Source organism: Microplitis mediator, chromosome 9 (genome assembly GCF_029852145.1).
Source record: "Microplitis mediator isolate UGA2020A chromosome 9, iyMicMedi2.1, whole genome shotgun sequence".
NCBI classification, from domain to species: Eukaryota; Metazoa; Arthropoda; class Insecta; order Hymenoptera; family Braconidae; genus Microplitis; species Microplitis mediator.
In genome coordinates, this window is record NC_079977.1 from 1206936 (window position 1) to 1220134 (window position 13199).

The window sequence follows — 13199 nt, forward strand, 5'->3', positions numbered from 1 at the left end:
GTTTTTTAAATTTCTATTATTTATTCAAAGCTAACATGTCATATTTCTAATGGGATCTTTTGCTCAACTGTTTATTTTTTTAATCTCAAAAGTTCAATAACTTTAGTCTAAAAATTTTATTTTTAGTTTTTAATTTAATTATTTATGGCACGCCGTTTTACTATTTAATGTTAACAAATAAATTAGAGAAAAAATAAATTGTCATAAAAAAATTGAAATAATTTTAATCGAGGCATAATTGAAATGCGACACATTAATTTTATTATCATGCATAATTTTTATTAAAAATAATTATGATCTCCTGACATAATAATAATCTGGTTATTTATAATTATGTTCTGACATAAATATTTTTGATTATTTAAAATTATGGTGCCACATAATAAAAATGAATTACATTATCATTATGTGTTTAGATAATTTTAATCATGATATATTATTATGTACTGACATAATTGTAATGAGTTCTATTAAAATTATGATCTTCATACTGAAAATATGTTGAATTTAAACTATACTATCCTATAAAAATAATTGGAAGATTTTGAGTTATGAGAGCTAATAATATATTAATTTTTTAGATATTCAGGCATTCTGAATTAAAATTATGTACATAATGGAAATTCAGAATTAAAATTATGTACATAATGAAAATGCGAGAATTAAAATAATGTACATAATGGAAATGCGAGAATTAAAATTATGTACATAATAAAAATTCAAAATTAAAATTATGTACATAATGGAAATGCGGAATTAAAATTATGTACATAATAAAAATTCGGAATCAAAATTCTGTACATAATAAAAATGCAAGAATTAAAATTATGTACATAATGGAAATTCGGAATTAAAATTATGTACATAATGAAAATTCGGAATTAAAATTATGTACATAATGAAAATTTGGATTTAAAATTATGTACATAATAAAAATTCGGAATTAAAATTATGTACATAATGAAAATGGTAGAGTTAAAATTATGTACATAATGAAAATGGTAGAATTAAAATTATGTACATAATAAAAATTTGGAATTAAAATTATGTACATAATAAAAATTTTGAATTAAAATTCTGTACATAATAAAAATTTGGAATTAAAATTATGTACATAATAAAAATTCGAGAATTAAAATTATGTACATAATAAAAATGCAAGAATTAAAATTATGTACATAATGGAAATTCGGAATTAAAATTATGTACACAATGAAAATGGTAGAATTAAAATTATGTACATAATGAAAATGGAAGAATTAAAATTATGTACATAATGAAAATGCGAGAATTAAAATTATGTACATAATGAAAATTCGGATTTAAAATTATATTCACAATAAAAGCTGTGTATATGGGTTAGTATCTGTATGTGTACAAGCGTGAGCGTGTATTTGAGTATATGTAGCGTGAAAAACTAATCATAGGGGGGCTTACATAGCTATTTATAGAACATGTATGGTCTTGTATGGTTCGTACAGAACTATACATAGGTACATCTGGCTACTCTGGTAGAAAGGGACCATTGGACAAGGCTCGGACCAGGCATTGACTGGTCGTCATGCCAGAGTTCCGAGCCTTGGCGCAAGCCTTAGTCAAGCCTTTGCTGAACCAATGGGTGAGCGCTGGTCTATAACAGGGCTAAGCTGCTACTCTGGTCGTCCTTACAAAGGGCGTTACTGGAAGTAATAATGGCCTCCCAGAGCCGGATCTTAGATCATCAGGGTCGGCGTAATATTGATTTGTAAGAGAAGGAAGAGAAAGGATAATTTACAATTAATTAATTTATTTCACAACTAACAATTTTAACCTTTATTTATTGAACCTTGACAATATTTATTTAAACCTTTATTTTATAAACCTTATTACCTTTTTAAATCTTATAAACTTTATTACCTAATGTCAACTACCTTTGACTATATCACACACACACTCACACTGAGCCCCCTGGGCTATAATACACACACTCGACTTGACTCTATTTTCCACGCGGTCGACAAGACCCTCTACGTGGCTAACATTTTCCCGCGCGGTCCCCTGGACCCTCTACGCGATATAACTTCTTTGCAACAAATTCACGCGGTCCCCTGGACCCTCTACGTGATATAACCTTATTTACGCATCCATAAATTTCCTAAGTACACTATCCACATTCACACACTTTACAACATAGAACTCCATTATACCTATTTTCTGATTTAAATTAATTCCCATATAATTAATTACTACACTTTAAAATCACTATCAATTAACCACAACTAATTTCTTATAGACGTTAACCTTTCTTTTACCAACTATTTTGTTAAGCCGGTTTTAGGATTTATTTTATTTTACCGCTTAACAATTTATTCACTGACTCTATATCCAATACTCAAAACTTGAACACGTTTTACTTTACAACACATTTAACATTTATATTTTGGTTATTTGATTTGATTTAATTTTATTCAACTTCATTATAATTAATTTATCCTATTATTAGTGATCCGACTAGAATTTCTTCCTGATTTGCCTGAAGTACCATAAGGACCTTATCAGGTTAATATAAGGTTTGCCTTATTAGGGCAAACCTGACAAGTTCCTTGTCAGGACCTCATCAGGATATCCCTATTCAAAAAAAGGTTATTTGCCATCGGGTCAACCCGACGAGTTCCTGATCAGGCCCTCATCAGGATATCCTTATTCAAAAAAAAGTTACTTGTTATCGGGTCAACCTGACAAGTTCCTTGTCCAGGACCTCATCAGGATATCCTTATTCAAAAAATAGTTATTTGCCATCAGATCCACCTGACAAGTTCCTGATCAGGACCTCGTCAGGATATCCTTATTCAAAAAAAAAGTTATCCCATCCCTTTAAATATTCCATTTACAGGCTGAAAATTATATAAAGTACAAAAGAATATTATATAAAAATCACCTCAATCATTGCAGCACAGATTTTTTACTTCTTCATCAGTTTTTCTTTGACATCATAATAACTATTATATTTACACTTTCAAGATCACATGTGTATGTCAGCGCAGTGGATAGCATCGAGGACTTTGAATCGGAAGGACGCAGGTTCGAGCCCAGCAGTCATCGGGATTTTTTCATCAATAAAAAACATGTTTACTTCCTCTAATTAATGCTCTCAATACGATAGATAACATTCTCGATCAAATTAAAATTATCTTATTTTTTTTTGCAATTTAATATTTTTTTAAAAATAATTACTAATAAGGTAATCCTGATAAGGATTTGATGAGGATATCCTGGTAAGGTCCTGATAAGGCAATCCCGATAAGGACCTCATGGGTCTTAAGCGTTACATCCATATCAGGATCCTCGTCAGGATATCCTGATCGGGACCTTATTTGAAATAAGGTTAACCCGATAAGGACCTCGTCAGGCCCTTATGAAATATTCTAGTCGGGGACTAGATAATTCTGACTAGATCGCAATTGCTTTTCCGGCGAATGCCTTACGCAACCTGCCTGGGAAATTCCAGAAGAATTTTCCGGCAATGCTTTATACAACCTGCCTGGAAATAACAAAGCTAATTATGTTGAGACTGGTTTTTTATTGAATATTACACGAAAATAGGCACGACAATACTTCACGGACACGACGTTTAACTGCGTATTTGATTAATAAATATTCTGGGAATATTCTATAAAATATCTATTACGACGTTCGATTTGTCCTGGTCCGTGTAGTTTGTTCCGTGGTTACTTGGTCATCCCGGCTCTATCCTTCCTGGTTGTAACTTTGTGCGTCTAGATGGTTGCCTGATCCTATGGACTCTGTCCTGAACATCTGTTCAGTCTGGTCGTTCCGGTCACTACTCTTTTATTCGCTGTTGTCTTGTAGTTTTATTAATTTCGCTCGATTATTTCCGGCAATGATCGGAAAGCTCCTCCCTTACTTAATAATGATTGGGCCTAGTGTGAGAGTATTTTCAATTAGCGCGCCCGGCGACAAGTCGAAAAACTTAATCGAATGCTCAATTGGGGTAGCAGGTAAGGTAAGTGGCCATCAGTGATAAATCACGATTTTGGTCAATAGAATTACCCAATTTACCCCGTTACAGGTCCAAACCTTGAATGATGTCCATGTTCCAAGCCTTGAGAAACAAAATTTCAACCCTCGGCCAAGGCTTGGGAAACAAAAAATCAAGCCTCGGCCAAACCTCGGGGAGTAAAAAATCTAAGGCTCACCCAATGCTCTATCTAAAATATTATCATTTAAATTGATAAATATAATTAAAAAAAAAGTTTGATCACACTTTTGTCGACATTATATTGGAGTGTAATTAACTAATTACTGAATTAATGGGAAATAACGAATAAAATTATTCGGGGGCTACCGGGGTTCGAACTGAGATCCTTCTGATTACTAGGCCGGGACGCTATCCACTGTGCTAAATCTGATGTTCAGATAATCATGAGTTTTTTGTTTGCTAATTATTTAAATATAATTTAATCTAGAAATACTAGATAGACGTATATTTTTTATTTATTTATTTTTTTATTTATTAATTTGTAATTTTATGATTTGATATATCCCGACTAAAATTTTTCATAAGGGCCTGACGAGGTCCTTATCGGGTTAACCTAATTTCAAATAAGGTCCCGATCAGGATATCCTGACGAGGATCCTGATATGGATGTAACGCTTAAGACCCATGAGGTCCTTATCGGGATTGCCTTATCAGGACCTTACCAGGATATCCTCATCAAATCCTTATCAGGATTACCTTATTATTAATTATTTTTAAAAAAATATTAAATTGCATATAAAAATAAGAGAATTTTAATTTGATCGAGAATGTTATCTATCGTATTGAGAGCATTAATTAGAGGAATTAAACATGTTTTTTATTGATGAAAAAATCCCGATGACTGCTGGGCTCGAACCTGCGTCCTTCCGATTCAAAGTCCTCGATGCTATCCACTGCGCTGACATACACATGTGATCTTGAGATGTAAATATAATATTTATTATGATGTCAAAGAAAAACTGATGAAGAAGTAAAAAATCTGTGCTGCAATGATTGAGGTGATTTTTATATAATATTCTTTTGTACTTTGTATAATTTTTAGCCTGTAAATGGAATATTTAAAGGGATGGGATAACTTTTTTTAGAGATATCGTTGGAGAAAAAATGGTAAGAAACTATTTTTTTCGAAAAGAACGGCATACAAAAGTATTTTCGAGCTCGAAGAGCTCGAAAATGCATTCACGACAAAGTTTTCGAGCTCAAGGAGCTCGAAAACAGCAGGAAGTTTTTGGGCTGGCCCGCAGGGTCAACCGATAGACAGATTTTTTTAACAGGGGTACCCTTGTAGGATCTCTTGGGGATTTTCCTATTAGGACTGTCCAATAAGGGAATTGAGAAATTACCTTGATCAAGTTCGAAGATGAGCAAAATCGATCAGATAGTTTAGAAGATGTGGGTGTTTGAAATTTTTGTTGAGTTACTTTAAAATAGCATTTTTTACTTTATCCTTATAGAACTGTTGAACCAAAAGCGATAACTTAATATTAGCTTGAGCTGTTTCTAGCAGAAATCGACGTGTTTCATTAAGTTCTACACCTGATTAGATTTTAGGATCAATTCATCAAATCATTCCTGAGCAATTTCAAAAAATCTAGGCAACGGTTGGCCCTGCAGGCCAGCCCTAAAACTTTCCGCTGTTTTCGTGTTCCAGGATCTCGAAAACGTTCAAGCCTAGGCCCTATGGTTTGATTTTTGTTAAATCGAGCCTTGGCCGCTGACCATTGGCCAATGCCTCAGCCTAGGTTAAATTTTTATTTAATATTAAAATTAGCAACTTTACATGTATCCATATAAAATATATGTATATAGAGAAGACCAGGGCAAAACGGTTCACCGAGTATACGATTAATATCAAGAGTTGAAATTTTCTAAAAAGGAAAATTATTTGATATACAATAATTTTCATTTAATTTGTTTTTGCTATGTACAAAACTTTAGTTAACATAAATGTTAAAGTTCAATAAACAATATAGTAGAGCTACTTGATCTTACTCTTAATTCATTCATTTATATCAAATCGTACACTGTAAAAAATTCGCGGAGTGAATGCGGATAAAATCCGGAGTGAATGCGGAGTGAATGAATTTTGAATTATTCACTCCCCTCGGAGTGAAATTTACTCCGGAGGGGTTGAAAAATGTTATTAATAAAATATAACTCCCCTCAATAAAATCGAAGTAAAAATTCGCGTATTACATTATTGATCAGCTGATATGCACACACATACGCACATACATATTTAGGCACACACGCGCACTCGCACACACACACACACACACACACACACACACACACACACACACACACACACACACACACACACACACACACACACACACACACACACACACATTGTTTAGCAGTTTAATATAAATTAATATAAATTTATTTAAGTATTAAAACTCCGGACCGGAGTGAATTAGGAGTGAAATAAAATCCGCGTCACTCCGAGATTACTCTGCTAAAAAAAACTCCCAATTCACTCTGCATGCGGAGTGATTTTTTTCAAAACTCCAGAACTCCGAGTGGCGGAGTGAATGCGGAGTGAATTCAGATTTAATTTCGGTCCGAATTCACTCCGGATTCATTCCGGATTTTTTACAGTGTAAAATTACAAATTAATAAATATATGTAATTACTCATCAGACAATTTTAACTTCATTGAATAAAACTACATTTCACCTCATCTTTACGATCTAATATTTCTGAATTAAATTGTATTTAAATAATTAATAAGCAAAAAAATCAGGATTATCTGAATATCAGATTTAGCACAGTGGATAGCATCCTGGCCTAGTAACCAGAAGGATCTCAGTTTGAACCCCGGTAACCCCCAAATAATTTTATTCGTTATTTCCCGGTAATTCAGTGATTAGTTATCACACTCCAATGTAATGTCGATAAAAGTCTGATCAAACTTTTTTTTAATTATATTTAATAATTTAAATAATGATATTTTAGATCGAGCATTGGGTGAGTCTTAGATTTTTGCTCCCCGAGGTTTGGCCGAGGCTTGATTTTTTGTTTCCCAAGCCTTGGCCAAGGCTCAATTTTTCGTTTTCCAAGACTCGGCCGAGGCTTGATATTTTCGTTTTCCAAGACTCGGCCGAGGCTTGATATTTTAGTCTACCAAGGCTTGGAACATGGCTACCATCCAAGGCTTGAACCATGGCTCGCCCAATGATCAGCCAAGGCTTGACCCAAGCCTTGCTCTAAGTCGAGGAGCATTGACTGACGACGGACCAAGGCTTGGTCCAAGCTTTGGCCAATGGTTCCTTCCAACCAGGGATATGTTCGACATATAGCCACATATCGGCATAAATAGTCCATCGACAACGAAAAATTTTTTAACAAGTCTACCCATAGAGGAAAATACGACGGGGCCAGATATGGGCCACGCTTGGCGCAATGCTGTCAATCTCTGGCCCATGCTTGTAAACCCGCTTTGGCCCAGCTTTGGTAAAAGTCTGGGATGATAACAGGGTGCCAGGCTTGGTTGTTACCATTGGCCCAGGCATCATTGCCAAGGCTGGCCCATGCGTGGTGGCCAGATCTGAGCCATACTTGTTTTCCAGACCTGGCCCATGCTTGCTTGCCAGACTTTGCCCATGCATCGACAAAACAAATAAGTATAATTTAAAAAAAATTTTATTATTATTATCCTAATAGAGTTTGTGATCATTAACGTTTAAACTATTTAAGTGAGGTTAATGACGTGAAAAAACTCGGTGAAAATTTTGCTGGGCTCTGGGCACGAACTGCCGTCCTTCTGATCGCTAGGTTTGAACGGTAGCTACTGGACGAACCTACTAATGTTGAACTGAAACTTTTATATGTTGTACTTATTCATTTTACTACAACCACTTGGTTTTATGAAATATAAAGAGCTATTAAATAAATGTTTTCGATTAAGAAAAAAATAATAATTTCGTATTATTTTTATTATAATTACATAATTTTTAAAAATAAAATTTATTAAATTTAATTGATTCTTTATCAAGAACCCAGTTGAATTGTCTTGCTCTACCACCAATATTAAAAATAACATTTTTTATAAAAATTCATAGGTTATTTCTTACTTAAATTAATTTTTATAACTAAAATTATAAAATTACGGTTGTTGATTGCAAATAACAACGAACTAAAAAATATTTAAATTATTAGTTGTAAATAATTTTATCCGCAATATTATAATATTTATTGATTGAAACTTATTTCAATTAAAAATAAATAATTATTAATTTAAAAAACCATAATAATGAGTTAATTGAATAATTAATAATAAACGTGGGTTAACCAATTCTGGCCCAAGGATGGGGAAACTATAGGTATAGCTGAACTTGGATAATACTACCTTGGCCCAAATCTGGTTTGCCATTGAATGATCAAGACAGGGGAACCATTTTTATATAGTGGGAACCTAAACATGCAAACATGCAAATAACCTTCTCAATAAGACAATTTATAGATAAATTGAGAAAAATATTGACCTAAGCTCGGGTAATGATTGGACCCAAGAATGGGCCAATATAGACGTGCCAAAGCTAGGTTCCCCAGTGCTGAGCCAAGGAGGGCCCCTTCGTTCAACTTTGGCAGCTCCTGCATGGGGTGCAGTGGGCTGGCCTTCACAAGGTCCGTGATTCGACTACTGAACGAACGTCAGTTTTTTTTTTCTCGGCCGATATGCATAATAATTTACATATAATTTCATTTTTTATTTAATTATATAAATTTCTTTTCTCCTGGCAAATCTAATCAACACAAATTACCTGGATGTAAGAAAATATTATAAAATGACTTTTCATAAGAAATGGGTTGTTCAGTCTAAGCCCGTGTTAGGTTTACCACTCAACGGCCAAGGCTAGGTCATTCAGTCTTGGTCCATGTTAGGGTTACCATTCAACGGCCATGGTTAGGTTTCACAAACTTGGCCCAAGTTAGGGTGACTCTAGACTTGGCTAAGGCTAGGTTATTCAGTCTTGGCCCATTTTAGGGTTACCATCCAACGGCCGAGGTTAGGTTACGCAAACTTGGCCCAAGTTACGGTGACTCTAGGCTTGGCCAAAGCTAGGTTATTCAGTCTTGGCCCAAGCCTGGGTAATCATTGGAATGGCCAAGACTAATTACCCAGTTATGGCCCGGGCATGGGACAGTATAGGTTTGCCAAGATGGGCTTCCCAATAATGTCCCAGGCATGGCCCCGTCGTTCAACTCTGGGGCTTCCTGTATGGGTATACATTGCCATAAAAGAAGCATACATGGACCATGCATGTCTATATGCTGTAAGTTACCATGTACAGAACATATATGCTCCATAGATACTTCCTACATGCCTATATATGCACTATACATGGACATGTATATCAGTTTTTTTACGGGTATGCATCATGAAAACTAAGAATATTAATATTATGAACATGATAAAAAAGGTAGAATTAAAATTATGTACATAATGAAAATTCTAGAATTAAAATTATGTACATAATGAAAATTCTAAAATTAAAATTATGTACATAATGAAAATGGTAGAATTAAAATTATGTACATAATGAAAATGGTAGAATTAAAATTATGTACATAATGAAAATTCTAGAATTAAAATTATGTACATAATGAAAATTCTAGAATTAAAATTATGTACATAATGAAAATGCTAGATTTAAAATTATGTACATAATGAAAATGGTAGAATTAAAATTATGTACATAATGAAAATTCTAGAATTAAAATTATGTACATAATGAAAATTCTAGAATTAAAATTATGTACATAATGAAAATGCTAGATTTAAAATTATGTACATAATAAAAATGTAATAATTATATTTATATGCTATCATAATATTTATATATCTAATTATTATTATGTAGCACAATAATTTTTATTAGCTTAGTTATTTTTATGCCATTGGAAAATGTTTAGTTGGAATTAAAATTATGTTAGAAGATAATAAAAATTCGTCCGTGACAATAAAAATTATGTTAGTACATGATAAAAATTTTTAAATTTAAATTATGACTGTACATAATATTATTCTAAATTAAAATTATGAGCTGTGACACAAAGTTTTTTCATTAATTTTTTTTTATATCAACGCATAATAAAATTAAACCATTCCGTTTATGTAGGGAAAGAAATTTTAATGTTCTAGTTATTATTATGTACTAGCATAATTTTAAATATTTCTATTGTCGAAAAGTTTGGTGAACCGAATAGATATTTAGTCTACACATAATTATAATACAATGTTTTTTTTTATGTGGGGACATAATAAAATTTATATATTATTATGTCCCGACATAATAATAAATAATTAAATTTATCTCTGAACATAATGATAACTTAGAATATTTTGTATCTCTTACTATGCATTTTGATTTAATTTTATGTCGGGACATAATAATATATAAATTTTATTATGTTCCCACATAAAAAAAAATATAATTTAAAATATTTCTTCAAATTTTAAAAATAGAATTATTTTTTATTTCGATGAAAAATTTTAAGGCATTAAATAGTAAAACGGCGTGCCATAATTATTTGAGTAACGATTTCATCTGCAATTAAACATTTTCTGTATCATTTCGTTTTTTTTTTCACAGATTTAACAAAAACAATGGCAGCGTATATGTTTTTTCATTTTACAACTCAAGTATATATCTATCAATTTGTCGCTTATTCAGATTGTGGTTCTCATACTTGCACAGATCATCTCCTTCACAGTCTGTGTCTTATATTAAAATTCCTATAGATGTGACATCAACTCAAGAAGGCATTTGAGTATCAATTAGAATGGTAATTTCAATATTTCAATTGAAAGTTTTCATATCGAATAATTATCCTAATCATAAGCTCATGAATGCTAGAATTTTGATATATTTCAATAAATATTTCATATGACTTTCTAGCAAATTTGATGACAAGTGTGTCAGTTTATTTTAAAAATGACGATTTTTCGGCTGAAGAAATCGCTTGTGTTTTTTATAAGTAAATAACTAGTCTCAATGAATCTTGTTGATTTTTGTCGAGATTGCGAACTGGTGAGGTTTTTTTTTTCAAATAAAACTTCAATAATTTTTTTGCATTATCATATTTATTGGTTTCATTAATTACAGTGTCAATTTAGTGTTGAAATTGATGAAATGACTTCTGGTCTAGATATATCTGGATGTGGTCTGGGACTGGAGAAAACAATATTTTACCATGATGGCTACATTTCTGGAAAACCTGAAAAATCAGGAAAAAGCCAGGGAATTTCGTCACAAAGCTGGAAAAATTGTTACTTTCTTACTTTTTTAGACTGAAAAAATCCGATAAATTTTTTTTTTCTGTCAAAACTTTTTTAAAAGTAGTGCCGCTTAAATGCAATTGTAATACCATCTTGAAAAACAATTGGTAAAAATTAATTTTAGTAGCAAAAAAGTGAAGCAGTTAGAATTAAAGTCTTAGTAGAAACCGACTGTCAGGAACTTGAAGCTATTAATATGCATAGTGACAAGTTAAAAAACCAAAAACATTGAAAGTATGCATAAGTATTGAACTAATAAGTTTCACTACATCCATTATTCGCGTGCTTTATTAATATTTTATTAATATTCTATAAAACATTTCTATTTATGAAATTTATTCTAGTGAAAATGAAAGTAATTTATATTTTATAATAGAGTAAGTTATATAAAAATATAATAGGTTTTAAATAAAAAATTATCCATTTAATAAATAAAAAAAAACTTACCATAAAAATTACCATCAAAAAAGGTACTTATCACTCTATCAAATAACGGAGGAGTACCCGCGCCAGAATGGTCACAATTTCGGAATATAAGACTTCTGAAATAAGTTTCTTACCAGGGACACTACAAATCGTAGGCGCTACCTAGTGGCGCGCACCGAACTATTCTCGCTGCTGCTGCCTAGCACCAGTGACTTCCCTTCCTTCCCTTCCTCTCTTCCATATATATCTTTTCTCCCAAGAAATTTTTCTCTCGGTTTGAGTAACTTTTTTTTTTTTGGTTGGAGCATACGAAAATTCTTTTGTTAAACAAATAGTAATTATTCCAAGAAATTTTATTTTTTTCAAACAAAAAAATGCAATATTGCTACAATAACCTGGCACGGCTTTCTTCAATAAAATATTTCTTATTTTAAGAAATAAAAACTTTTAAAACAATTAAAAATTTTTCGACTAAAGCATAAAAATATGTTAACTTGAGGAAAAAAAATTTTGATTCAAAGTAAAGATTTCAAAATAATTATTTATTTGATGTAAAAAAATTTTTATTTTCCGAATTGTTAAAAAAAATTTTCTTGTATCAAGAATATTTTTCTTAGTTCAAGTTAACTGTATTTTCTGTGTAGAGAAACTAAAATTTAAAAGACGCGTGAAGGTTTTTATAATGTACAAATAAAGAACTTTATGAGCTAAAAAAAGACTTTTATGTCAAAATACCCATACGACATAAACACTGCAGTGTTTAGACATGTTTCAATTGAAGAATGTAATTTTTAATCATAAAATAATCCTAGTTATTAATATTGATCCTAAATGTATTTCAAAATTATCTGATGTTCTTGCGAATCATTACTACATAGAAAAAACAGTTAACTCGAATCAAGAAAACAATTCCTGATTCAAGAAATTTTGTTTTAACGATTCGGAAAAGTAAAATTTTCTTGCACCAAGTAAATAATTATCTTGAAATTTTAATCTTGAATCAAAATTTTTTTTCCTCAAGTAAACATATTTTTATGTTTAAATTGAAAAATTTTTACTAGTTTCAAGAGTTTTTATTTGTTAATGAGAGAAATTTTTTTGAAAAAAATTTTTTTGTGAAAGTAAAAATGAACTAATTCATTTTTACAGCTGTACTTTTTTATTGAAAAATTGAAAGCAGAACATAGTGAAGAGATGAGCCATTTAAGAATGCAAGTAGTAGTAAAACATATTGTATCTGTTATAGAATCTGAAGATTGTTTGTTAATAAAACTGAAAGATATGAAAAGTATTTTTCAGCCTGTAAGAGTGAGACGGCATAATCACTGTATAAATGCGGCATAACCACCATATTTATACCGCATAAATACCGTTTAAATACGGTGCGAACATTATATGAATACCGTGTAACCACTGTTTAAATGAGGTATAGCAACCGTATAAATA